Raw genomic sequence first — 13,622 nt, 5'->3', positions numbered from 1 at the left:
GTAATTTCCCCTGGAACAAAGCCAGATACCCCAGCCATGGACTCCAGCAGGATTCCGACCTTGCGCTGGTTACACATGGCGTCATGGCCAACCGAGCTCCACAAAGCAATCAGAGGCTGGGCTTCTACCTCTCACTCCTGTGCAGGCAGTGGCCAGCATCAAGCCCCACTTTATGGTTCATGCCAGAGGGGAGACTGCACTTCTTCTGCTCTGGCAGCCAGACTTCAGGAGTCTGTGAGTTACTGGGTTATTTAACACTATGAGATCTCCCCAAAACTGGACCCAAATGGGTGTTTGGGCTGCTTGACCCCTGGCTAGTGAAGAGGCCTAAGAATCAGGACTCAGATGCTCCATTCCAAGCTCTGCTACTGACTCACCTTGGCCTTCATCAGATCACAGCTGCTCTTTGCCTCTGCTTATCCAGCTCAACATGGGGAGAAATAACCAGGATGTTAGATATTTCTTTGGTGCCTGCAATACTCATCTACTTTTCCCAGATATCTGGGGGCTTAGAAGCTTTGCCGGCACAAGAAGAGCAGGATCAGGCCTTTATTTAGTTAGGCTCTTATCTGCTAATGATGCCTTATGCTGTGTGGATAGAGCACTGGACTGGGACTCAGGATACTTGGGAGTTTAGTCCCAGCTTGGCGATCCTGGGCAAATCACTTCATCTCTCTGTGCCTCAGTTTCACCAGCTGTAAAGGGTGGGGGGGATGAAACTGGCCTCCCATGTAAAGCACGGTGAGAGCTGTTGATGAAAAGCGCTAGAGCAAAGTTAGGCATTATTATTAAAAGTATCCCTAAAGCGGTCGGCAGCGGCCAGTGGAAAATTGCTCCTGTGCTTGGGAACTTGAAATAAGTGTAAAGCTGGCTGGTGTGGCTCTGCCTCTCCCTCTGCTGGCCACTCCTTTCCCCAGCATGAGGGGCAGAAGGGGGCTGTTCCAGGGGAGGGACATGAGGCAGGACGGGGAAGGGAAAGTGGATATGGCATGGCAGAGCTCCACCTTATCTTGCACCAGGCCCACGGAGTTGCAGCCCCACCCCCTGGGTGGAGTGGAGAATCAAGCCCTCAGTGTCTGTGAAACACCTTGGAGATGCACAGCTGAAGGGCACCAGAGACAGGCAAAATCCCGTTGTTACACAGGAGGCAAGTTTACACCTGAATGCCTGTACCCTGCCAGGCTCCCTAGCACCTTTCCCTTTGGCCAGGATCCAAGCTGGCTTGACGCAGCCCCTCATTTAATTGAGATGTTCAGAAGGGAGAAACTAACAGCCGAGCACAGAGCCCCTGCAGGCCGGGAGGGAAAACACTGGAGTGCTTTGGATAACACCCTGCGACTTACACAGAATCCCTGGAGTCTCTCCCTGGGGATAAGGCAGCCAAGTTGGGAAGTTTCAGTGTTAATAATAAAAACATTCCCTGTGATGGTAACTGAGGCATGAGCACCAGGTCTTTCAGTGCTGAAAGCTCTTTGCTGGCTGATGGGCTGCCACGGAGCACACCAGGTCATGAATTATTGACTGTACCTAGGTAATGCAGCGGAGGGACCAGATCTCACACTCTGCTCCATGGGTGCAAGTCCCAGTGCAAGCAGCAGGAAGGACGAGAAAGCAGACTTGGGCCCAGAGTCTCCAGCTGTGTCAGTGGGGTGACCAAGCCGCAGGGGCTGCTCATCCCTAAACGTACTCAGAATGGAGGCTGCTCCCAAACAAGGTTTTTGCTGCCGCCTCAGGGTAGTTTCTTTGCTACAGGAATAGACCTAGGCTGGGAAGCAGAGCCAGCCTGTGCTGCTGCGTTGTTATTCTCCATGCAGGACCAGCACGCAGGGCCCTCCGAAGGCCAGAGACAGAGCTTAATCCTTGACCCCCAAAATCTCGGTCTAAGTCAGACAGACGTCATTCAGACAGAATACACCGGATGAACAGATGGTCAAATAGCAAAGGACCCCTTTATAAATCAGGCAGGGCCTCAAAAGTAAGGGGTCAGCATCACTCCTAAGGAAACCCCCCTCCCCTGCACCCATCCACCACCCAAAACAACTTGCAAAATGGAGGGTTGTGCACCGTGCCCTGACTTTCACCTAGCTCTGGGATTTTCAAGCAATAGCCAGAGATAGCTGCCTCCTCCTTCTCTTGCAGATATTAAACTGCTAAGAATAGGTACTACTTGATCTTAGCCATAAGGCCTTCTCTTGCAGGCGGTTTGGAAACCTTGCCCTAGCTGTCTGTGGAGCCTCATCTTTAAGTCAAAAAGGAGTGGGAGGCAGGGATTTCCCTACACCCCCCATTTTGTGAACTAGTTACATGCAGTGTTGCCAATGCAGTGATTGTTTGGACATCTGAATTGAAATTGAAACATTAATACACACCAGGGGTCAGCAAACTTTCAGAAGTGCTGTGCCGAGTCTTCACGTACTCACTTTAACTCAAGCTTTCGCATGCTGGTGATACATTTTAACAGGTTTAGAAGATCTCTCTCTCTTTAAGTCTATAATATATAACTAAACTATTGTTGTACGTAAAGTAAACAAGGTTTTCAAAATATTTAAGAAGCTTCATTAAAAATTAAATTAAAATGCTGATCTTACACTGCCGGCCCGCTCAGCTCGCTGCACGTAGTCCAGCAGTGGGCTGAGCAGGGCCTGCGGGGCCCTGGCCGGCAAGAGGCCAGCAGCCGGGACCCCAGATCGGCAGCAGGCTGAGCGGGGCCGGTGGCCAGGACCCCAGTCCAGGGGTGCAGGTGGGAATGTGGGAGGGAGTGCAGGAGCTCCAGTTTGGTGCTCAGGGTGGGGGTGGGGATGTGGGGAGGTGCAAGAGTCAGGGCATAGGGTGTGGGGGGCTGGGTATGTGTGGGGGATGCAGGATTCAGAACAGGGGCTGGAGGTGTGTGAGGGGAGTGCAGGAGTCAGGGTGTGGAATATCAGGGTATGTGTAGGGGTGCAGAAGTCAGGGCTGGGCTTGTAGGGGTTCAGGGGTCAGTGAAGAGGGCTGGGGTGCTCGGCTTATGGGAGTGCTCCCAGCCCCCTGCCATGAGAAGCTCACGGCAGGAGGCTGGAGGGGATATGCCCGATTTCACCCCTTTCCCCGGGGCCCCGTCCATCCCCACCTCTTCTCTGCCTCCTGCCCGGAGCAGCGAGCATGCTGCGGCTCCGCTCCCCTCGCAAGGGCGGTCAGCTGATCGGCGCAGGGAAGGAGGGGGGGAGGTGCAGAAAGGCAGCACGCTGGGGGAAGAAGCCGCGGGGGGAGGGGGGGAGCTTGGCTGCTGCTAGGACCAAGCTTCTGCCTCCTGCCCCTGCAGGAGAGAGCAGTGGCAGGGGGGCTGGGTGGGGCCCGGACCCCGGCAGGCAGCAGGATGCCATTAAAAAATCAGCTCGCGTGCTGTCTTTGGCACACATGCCACAGGTTGCCAACCACTGATACACACTTTAAAAGCATATAAAGTGTATGATAAAATACGTGTATCTGAAAAAGTATAATATCTGAAAAGTATGGACATAGACTAGCTTCCTTACACAGCTGTTGTTTTTTATGACAATGTCAGTGCATTCATTTCGGTGATACTGGCCACCCTAATAATTTAAAATGATGATTTGTAAGCAAAGTCTACATGAGCTCTCCCTGACAGCTAATGGTGAGCTAGGGGGGAAAGGCTTCAGAACCAGATTGTAGTTACATTCACACCTAGCCTACCTAGGTATCCAGGAAACAGCTGTTTTGCCCAAGTGATAGATTTTGGGGAGATTGGGTTACAAATCACTTGAATGCAGGGGGAGGGGGATGAAATCTTGTTATTCCTACTGTATGAGTAAAGGGCAGTAGAACTGTACTTAGCCTGTGCTGATTGAGGGCATCAAGAGAGAGGGTGGGGACAGGTGTTTTGCTTGATGGTCTGCCTGAGTCACGAGTACTATTTGACCTGCCCCTCTCCACTCTTTAAAGACAAAGATGATTAGGCTCCATAGAGAGTCTTTTGTTTTGTTAAGTGACCAGTGCAGCTGAAATTTCTAATAATCAGGTCTAAGTCCTTAGTCCTGCTGTGGGACAGTGTTCCTCTGGAAGAGACGTCCTAGTCTGCCCTAGCAGCGAGGTTCCCCCACTAAGAGCTGAGCTGAAATCATTGAGAGCTGGTGGAATCTCAAGAGACCACCTCACAGAGGTCACAGTGACAGGTGGCAACAGAAGGTGATGGCGCAGGAGCATTGGCAACAGAGCGGTGGAGTGAACGGTGGCACAATGAACAACAGTGGCCACAGCGAACAGTGAGCAGCTGGAGGAACAAGCAAGTTGCCTTCTTGCCCCCACGTGAGAGGTGAACTCATGTGAAAGCACCTCTGAACTGTGAGTCTCCACTAACCAAGGACAGCACCGGTGAGTGCTAATGAGACTGTTAAGAATGCTAGAGACACAACACCGACCATGCTAACACACATGGCTGTGGCATCATACTTTCTATTTAAGCAAGAGATATCACACTCTACAAACTGGAGGCCAATGTTAAGTGCATTGTCACTTGTTCATCCTGAAGTTGAACACTGGTTCTGAACAAGACCAGCAAATGCTCACTATCTTTCTGCAAGAAACTCAACTGACTGGCTAGAAGCATGTGGTGCAACAGTGAAAGACTCAACAGTTGAAAAAGTGAAGAACTCTCTCACCGCTTTCAAAAAACTTGCATACATGGCTGATGAATGCACCAATGCAAATAGTCATCAAATATTAAGTCATTGTGTATGTTATCTTGATGTCAGTGGTAGGCCAGTAGATGCATTTCTAGATATTCAAGTTATAGAAGACACATCGGCTGCATCTGTGACAACCCACATCTTAGAAGAGTTAAATGCTTGTCAATTGGATCCCAAACAGTTGGCTGCTTGTGCATTTGATGGAGCTGCAAACTTCTCTGGAAGACATGGTGGAGTACAAGCTTTGCTCAGAGAAAAAAGTGTAACCCTAATCTCTCCTATACACACTGCAGAGGCCATCTACTCTAACTAGCGCTAGTACGAGCTGCAGACTCTTCATAAGACATTAACAAAGCTACAAATTTTAATGTCTTCATTATATTCTTTTTTCAAGCAAGAGTCCAAAAAGACTGAATATCTTGTAAAATATAGAAGATACACTGGGACTAAGTTCAAATTAATCCACCCTGAGAAAACCCACTGGCTTTCTCATGAGTGATCTTTGGATGTTGTCTTAAAATTACTCCAGCCGTTATTAGTGGCTTTGGGAAGTATCTACCAAGATGGGATGGATCTAAGTAGTGAGGCTGGTGGATTATTTTTGCTACTACGTTCACAGAAGAGTATCACCAGTCTCTCTCTCTCATAAGTCTACTGTTGAAACAATTGGGTCATTATAAAATGCCATCCAGGCATCTGCTACAACAGTAGTAGATCTCTGTCCAGCAATGGAAGCTACATTTGGATCAATCAGAGAGCTATCCGTTGAAAAAGTGCTAGAAGAAGCAAAGACTTCAGACCAGAAGTTGACTAATGATGGCATTTATATTGAATCCTTAAGTGAAGAGGACAAGAAGTGTTTGTTAAGACAGCTGAAAAAGTACACAGACTTGATTCTTAAAAATCTACAACAGCGACTTCTAGATTCTACACAACCTCTACGTAGCTTTTACAGATCCCCATCCTATAAAACACCGACAGTTGAGTGGAGTGAGGCACTACCTGCAAAGGGGCTGCCATATGATCAGGACAGAATAGAGAATTTGAACACAGAGTGGAATATCATATGACAAATTAATAAAGATTTGACTTCAACTTCTTTTTTATCATCACTAGTGGCTCAACCCGATCTTTGTGCTATGCTTCCTGGGATGAAAGAAGTAGGAATTCATCTCTTGCTACTCCCAGTCACAACAGCTACAGTTGAGTGTTTTTTTCATCATTGAATAGAACTGTGTGTTCTGAAAGAAGTCACCTTCTGCCTGATCATGTGAATGAACTAATGAGCATATCAATTGAAGGAATGGAAGTACCGGACACATGAGAAGCCACCAAAGATGAATGCATTCAAGAAGTTAATTAACAAAGTTGTGCAAAATTATAACAAGAAACCAAGAAGGATGTAGACGTAGTACTTCACAGAAGGCTTGAGTAGCCAACTGTAATTGGGGTGCTGATTTTAAAACATGAGTTAAATCTAATAAAATGGTCCTGAAACATTTTTCCATTTTTACTATGTTGCCATACAGCTCTCCTTCGCCCTCATGGTCTCATCCCTCATTGGCCCTTCCCCACGCCCCGTAAATTTGAACATCCCCCCTAATTTCAATTCCTGGGGAAAACACTGGTGGGAGGGAGAACACAAAGACAAGATATGCCACACAGGCCACAGAGAAAGGTGCATGAATGAAAAGGCTGGTGCTGCTTCTTGGCATCTGGCATTATTTTATAGGTGGATACGCACAATGAAATTCTGGGTGAAAGCTGGAATGGATGTGCTGTTTCATTTTTTCAGATTCAGAATTAAAAAAAATAAAGGATCTGTTCGCAAGGTAAGTACCTCCCTGAAGGGATGTGCAAATCTGCGGATACTCACGGACCATCTTTTTGGATCACAGTTCAGATGTGGATACAAATGTTGTATCCATGCAAGGCTCTAAAAATAGCAGCCTTCCTTGGACTTCGGGTTCGGCACAAATATTTACAGAATTTCCCTTCCTGACATTTTACAGTGCTTCTCAAACTTTTGTACTGGTGTCCCCTTTCACACAGCAAGCCTCTGAGTGCAACCCCCCTTATAAATTAAAAACACATATATTTAACACTATTATATATGCTGGAGACAAAGCTTGTTTGGGGTGGAGGCTGACAGCTCGCAACCCCCCTTGTAATAGCCTCATGACCCTCTGAATGGTCACAATCCCCAGTTTTAGAACACTGTCAGTCAATCAGCTGTCTGTACTTGGCCCTTCTGCTTCTTCACATCCAGTTGAAAACCAATAGAACTTGAAGACGTGGATCAATCAAATCGTGAAGCTTCTTGATCCCTGCAGCTCAGGGGCAAACTGTCACAGGAAGAGGGGAAGGTCATTCCACTGAAGCTGTCCATGAAGCCGTTTGCCACCGCAAACGAAAGCTGCAGTAAGGAAACCTGCCACTCCCTCCTGCTCTCCTGGCACCCACAGACAAAGCAAGCGCCCTGGAGCACAGGTATCTGCTCCCTTCTTCCATGAACAGCCCTTGAGGGCCAAGAAGCAGCTTTGGACTTGCAGAGAGTGGAGTCCACACTGAGAGACGAAAGTCAGCTGCAGAATGAGCCTTCCATGAATCCACCAAATCTGTTCATTCTGCTTAAGCAGAAACATGCTCCACTGTGTACTTTTCAGCCCCAATGAGGTTCCCTTCCCATCCTGTGCCCTGACACTATGCTGCTCCTCCAGAAAGCCAGGGAGATGCTGAAGCGGGGGGCAATCTGGGGAGATGGGGTGGGATCGTGCTGGTGCATTGTAACTCACAGTCCTACTAGGTCTTTTACTGGATGCCCCAGCCACACTGGATAGGCATATTAGTTGATGTTGCCATTAAAATAATCAGCAGTTAACAATGCTGATATTTTAATGATCATCACTATATTCCAGAGTAAACGCCCTTGTGAGAGGAATGGAGCAGGTCCCCTTTCTCCTGGAGAAATCATTCTAGGCTGTCTACAGACTGACAGGCCTGCACCAGGACATGTTTACAAGGTTTTCTTCATGCCCCAAACAGCTAGAAAAAAATATATATTAAAAAACTGAAAGGGGTTATATTTTTCCCTTCTAAGAGGAGAGGCCTGAATGTGAGCGAAGGTCCAGTAATAGCTGATAAATCTGAGGAACTGTCCCAGACTGAGGTGTCATTAGAGGAGGTTTTGGAACAAATTGATAAGCTAACCAGTAATAAGTCACCAGGACCAGATGGTATTCACCCAAGAGTTCTGTCATCTGTAACCTATCATTTAAATCAGCTTCTGTACCAAATGACGGGAGGATAGCCAATTTTTTAAAAGGGCTCCAGATGTGATCCTGGCAATTACAGGCTGATGAACCTGACTTCACTACTAGGCAAACTGGCTGACACATAGATTAACTTAATTTGTTGAGGGAAAGTCAACATGGTTTTTGTAAAGAGAAATCATGCCTCATCAATCTACTAGAATTCTTTGAGGGGGGTCAATAAGCATATGGACAAGGGGGATCCAGTGAATAGAGTGTATTTAGATTTTCAGAAAGCCTTTGACAAGGTCCCTCACCAAAGGCTCTTAAGCAAAGTAAGCAGTCATGGGATAAGAGGGAAGGTTCTCTCATGGATCAGTAACTCATTTAAAGAATGGAAACAAAGGACAAGAATAAAAGGTCAGTTTTCAGAATGGTGAGAGGTAAATAATGGTGTCCCCTAGGGGTCTGTACTGGGACCAGTCCTATTTAACATATTCATAAATGTTCTGGAAAAAGGAGTAAACAGTGAGGTGGCAAAATTTGCAAATGATGCAAAACTACTCAAGATAGTTAAGTCCCAGGCATACTGCAAATATCTAAAGGATCTCTCAAAACTGGGTGACTGGGCAACAAAATGGCAGATGAAATTCAATGTTGATAAATGCAAAGTACTGCATATTGGAAAACATAATCCCAACTGTACATATAAAATGATGGGGTCTAAATTAGCTGTTACCACTCAAGAAAGAGATGTTGGAGTCATCGTGGATAGTTCTCTGAAATCATCCACCCAATGTGCAGCGGCAGGCAAAAAAGCAAACAGAATGTGGGGAACCATTAAGAAAGGGATAGATAATAAGACATAAAATATCATGTTGCCTCTATATAAATCCATGGTACACCCACATTTTGAATACTGTGTGCAGATGTGGTTGTCCCATCTCAGAAAAGATATATTGGAATTAGAAAAAGTTCAGAAAAGGGCAATAAAAATGATTAGGGGTATGGAATGGCTTCTGTATGAGGAGAGATTAATAAGACAGGAACTTTTCAGCTTGGAAAAGAGATGACTGAGGGGGGATATGATAGACGTCTATAAAATCCTGACTGGTGTGGATAAATTTCTCATAACACAAGAACTAGGGGGCCACCAAATGAAATTAATAGGCAGCATGTTTAAAACAAACAAAAGGAAATATTTTTTCACACAACACAATCAACCTGTGGAACTCCTTGCCAGAGGATGATGTGGAGGTCAAGACAATAACAGGCTCAAAAAAGAACTAGATGAATTCATGGAGGACAGGTCCATCAATGGCTATTAGCCGGGCTGGGCAGGGATGGTGTCCCTAGCCTCTGTTTGCCAGAAGCTAGGAATGGGTAACAGGGGATGGATCACTTGATGGTTACCTGTTCTGTTCATTCCTTCTGGGGCACCTGGCATTGGCCACTATCAGAAGACAGGATACTGAGCTAGATGGACCTTTGGTCAGACCAGTATGATTGTTCTTATGTTAATTATACAGCTTTGGTTCCAAATGTGGCATTCCCACTTGAAGGCTCCTATGACTCTGAAATGCAGCAGATGCTACGAGCGCCTGTTTAAGATTATAGATCAAAGGTTGCTGCTTCAGCCTCCAGGAAGGGTCTCTCTCTTTCTTCCTGAGGTGTTCGAAGCACTCCTTCTCTGAGAGCCTTTCATTTTAAATTGTACAGTCCTTTCACAATCCAGGCTTCCTCAGGACACGACCCTTTAACTATTCCTAGTTAGTGGCACTGCATTCTCTCAGTCTCTCCCGCACCATTGGCCCTGTCCTGCACGCCCACCTTCCAGCATTACTGAGCACTCCCAGATGCACTGGGGCTGTGCCATTTCCTCTCCTACTTTCCTATCCGTCTCTCCCAAGCTATCCCACAGGCCTTCATAACAATCTGGACAGTGTTCTGATTTTCCCAGCCAAGCTTGTGTTATATGCATAACGGGGGATGCTTCCAGCTTTGCTTAGCGACCGTCTCTCTCCTCCGGAGCTGTTAGATGCTACAAGAGGGACTTGACGTTAGTCGGGGAAGGGAATTCTAACCCTGCCTCATCCCCTGGACCAGCTGCTGGTCGGGCCACGGTGATCCTGAGCATTGCATGTTCTCTCCCTCGCAGCTCCCCAGGCTGCTCCTCCCAGGGATGCCTGAGCTCACCTCTTGCGCCCCATCAGCTGTAGCTAGAGCCAGGGTTCACCCTCCAATCCAGTTCTCTCTCCTTGCCACAAATTCATCCATTCTGCACCTCTCCTCCTCTCTGTCAATTCAGCTCTGGCCCCCAGGCTATACTGTCCCCCCTTGCCAGCTGCAAATTCCAGCTCCTCCTTCTCGCTCTGTGGTCTGTTCCCACACCAAACCCCTCTATCTTCCTGTGGGGCACCCATCATGGTCCCCTCTGTGTGAGCCCCAGGGGGAGGTCCTTTCCCCTTAGGGGGAAGTGGCAAGTGGTTTCTGCATGGCCCATGTGTGCCAGCCTGGGCAAGCCGCTGAGCTCCCCCACCCCACTCACGAGAGCGCCACAAGGGGGAGGGAAAACAAACTCCTCTTCTGGCTCAACTCTTCTCTCTCATCAACAGCAGTTCATGGTCCCATAGGGCCACCATGGGGCACAGTGGCTGCAATTGCTTCGCCCTACAGCATCTCCAAGCGGCGCAGACATCCAGGCAGCCCAGGGGAGAATGGGGTGACTTGGCATGGTGGTGCCAATGTAGGGTCTAGGGAGCCAGCAGTGCAGCCTTTCAAACAGGGAGCAGCAGTGGGGGCTGTGCCGCCATGGAAGGAGGGAGTATGGGGCTAGTGAGAGGAGTCGGCAAGTGTGGGAGCTCTGGGGCCGGCAGAGGGGTGTGTGTGTGTGTGGGGGGCACTCTCTAGCTCTCACAGGGCCAGGGCACCACTGCAGCAGGGGCTGGGATTACCTGGATTGTTATTGGTAACAAACAGATATCATAGCTATGAAATAACAGAGCAGAACCCCAGCCCCGAGCACACAACAGCCCCCCCGACTCCCGCCACGCCCCAGCCCTGAGCACACAACAGCCCCCCCAACTCCCGCCACGCCTCAGCCCCGAGCACACAACAGCCCCCCCGACTCCCGCCACGCCCCAGCCCCGAGCACACAACAGCCCCCCCGACTCCCGCCACACCCCAGCCCCGAGCACACAACAGCCCCCCTGCCACGCCCCAGTGCAGACCAGCCACACATTCACATCTACCCACACCCAACTTGTAGAACATTTTGGCTGGAGCACCCCCAGCCTGGCCCATACTGTGCCGCGGACAGAAACTAGACCTGCCCGCTGAGGCAGAAAGCCATGGATATGGGGTGTGTGTGTGTGGGGTGGGGGGGACAACCAGGGCAGACAGCTCATATTCAGCCTTTGTTTGAAAATCTGGTTCCCCCTACCCACTCCCACAGCTTGGCCAGGCGTGAAGGGGAGCATGTGCAAGAAAAGCTGGGAGGCTCCTACCAGAGCAGGAGTGGAGAGGACATGTCTATGGGTGCATGTCTCCAAACAAGGAGAGCGGAGGTCCCCTACCTACCCTCTGAGCCCGACCCCCCATCATTTACTCCATCCATTACCCCCTTCGCTGCCTCTTTGTCCGTCCTTTAATCACATCATTCCCTCAGCAGCTGGCAGTCATGCTTGTCCCCCCCCACATTGACTCTCATCCTCTTAAGAATGCACTTCCCTCTGCCCACCAGCCAGCTCTGCGCCAGCTACTCAAAACAGCCTAGAAATACAGAGCGTGCCAGGGACAGCGTCATTCCCAGCAGGCGAGTGATGCCTAATGAGGCAGGGTCTGCTTCTTTCACCTCCTGGAGAGAAGGAGGGCGGCACATGGCTCACGCATCTAGGCAACAAAGAGGAAATAGAGACATAATCAATGCACCTCGCCCACATTCACGGTAGGGGGGTAGGCCTACGACACAATACCATTCACACAGCTATTCGTTTCCCAGAGCCAGCTCTCCCCTTGGGCAGGCTTTCTTTGCTCCTCAGACCTGCTAACAGCTAGTGCTTTCTCTGCACCTGCTCTGTTAGCAATCCATGTGCGCAGAAGCAGGCCTAGCCAGGGAGACTGGGGCCGCCTCTCCTATCTGGAAGATGCATGAAATCATTAAGAGCACAAGAGCTCTGATGACTTAGAGGAGGCAGTAATGGATTGGCCACTCAGGACACACTGTTGCTCCTGCCTCTACTGCGCACTGGAGCTGTGGTGCTTTACCTTCTGTAGAGCTTTTTGCGAACATTAATCTCTCCTCTCTTCCCAACAGAACCAGGAAGTTGGTAACCATATTTCAGATGAGGGCAGATAGGGCTTGTCTAAACTAGGGTGATCAGACAGCAAATGTGAAAAATTGGGACGGGGTGGGGGGTAGTAAGAGCCTATATAAGAAAAAGACCCCAAAATTGGGACTGTCCCTGTAAAATCAGGACATCTGGTCACCCTAGTCTAAACTAAGAAGAAAGCAGTGTTTTAAAGGACCTTAACTAACTCTCAGAGGGGTAGCCGCGTTAGTCTGGATCTGTAAAAGCAGCAAAGAATCCTGTGGCACCTTATAGACTAACAGACGTTTTGGAGCATGAGCTTTCGTGGGTGAATATCCACTTCTTCAGATGCACGTGGTGGAAATATCCAGGGGCAGGTATATATATGCTAGCAAGCAAGCTAGAGATAACGAGGTCAGTTCAATCAGAGAGGAGGAGGCCCTGTTCTAGCAGTTGAGGTGTGAAAACCAAGAGAAGAGAAACTGGTTCTGTAGTTGGCAAGCCATTCAGTCTTTGTTCAATCCTGAGCTGATGGTGTCAAATTTGCAGATGAACTGAAGCTCAGCACTTTCTCTTTGAAGTCTGGTCCTGAAGTTTTTTTGCTGCAGGATGGCCACCTTAAGGTCTGCTATAGTGTGGCCAGGGAGGTTGAAGTGCTCTCCTACAGGTTTTTGTAAATTGCCATTCCTAATGTCTGATTTGTGTCCATTTATCCTTTTCCGTAGAGACTGTCCAGTTTGGCCGATGTACATAGCAGAGGGGCATTGCTGGCATATGATGGCGTATATTACATTGGTGGACGTGCAGGTGAATGAACCGGTGATGGTGTGGCTGATCTGGTTAGGTCCTGTGATGGTGTCGCTGGTGTAGATATGTGGGCAGAGTTGCCATGCAACAAACCTCGATGCCAACTCTGCCCACATATCTACACCAGCGACACCATCACAGGACCTAACCAGATCAGCCAGACCATCACCGCTTCATTCACCTGCACGTCCACCAATGTAATATACGCCATCATATGCCAGCAATGCCCCTCTGCTATGTACATCGGCCAAACTGGACAGTCTCTACGGAAAAGGATAAATGGACACAAATCAGACATTAGGAATGGCAGTTTACAAAAACCTGTAGGAGAGCACTTCAACCTCCCTGGCCACACTATAGCAGACCTTAAGGTGGCCATCCTGCAGCAAAAAAACTTCAGGACCAGACTTCAAAGAGAAAGTGCTGAGCTTCAGTTCATCTGCAAATTTGACACCATCAGCTCAGGATTAAACAAAGACTGTGAATGGCTTGCCAACCACAGAACCAGTTTCTCCTCTCTTGGTTTTCACACCTCAACTGCTAGAACAGGGCCTCATCCTCCCTGTTTGAAC

This window comes from Gopherus flavomarginatus, chromosome 2, assembly GCF_025201925.1.
Source record: "Gopherus flavomarginatus isolate rGopFla2 chromosome 2, rGopFla2.mat.asm, whole genome shotgun sequence".
Taxonomy (NCBI): domain Eukaryota; kingdom Metazoa; phylum Chordata; order Testudines; family Testudinidae; genus Gopherus; species Gopherus flavomarginatus.
This window is presented reverse-complemented; position numbering follows the sequence as displayed.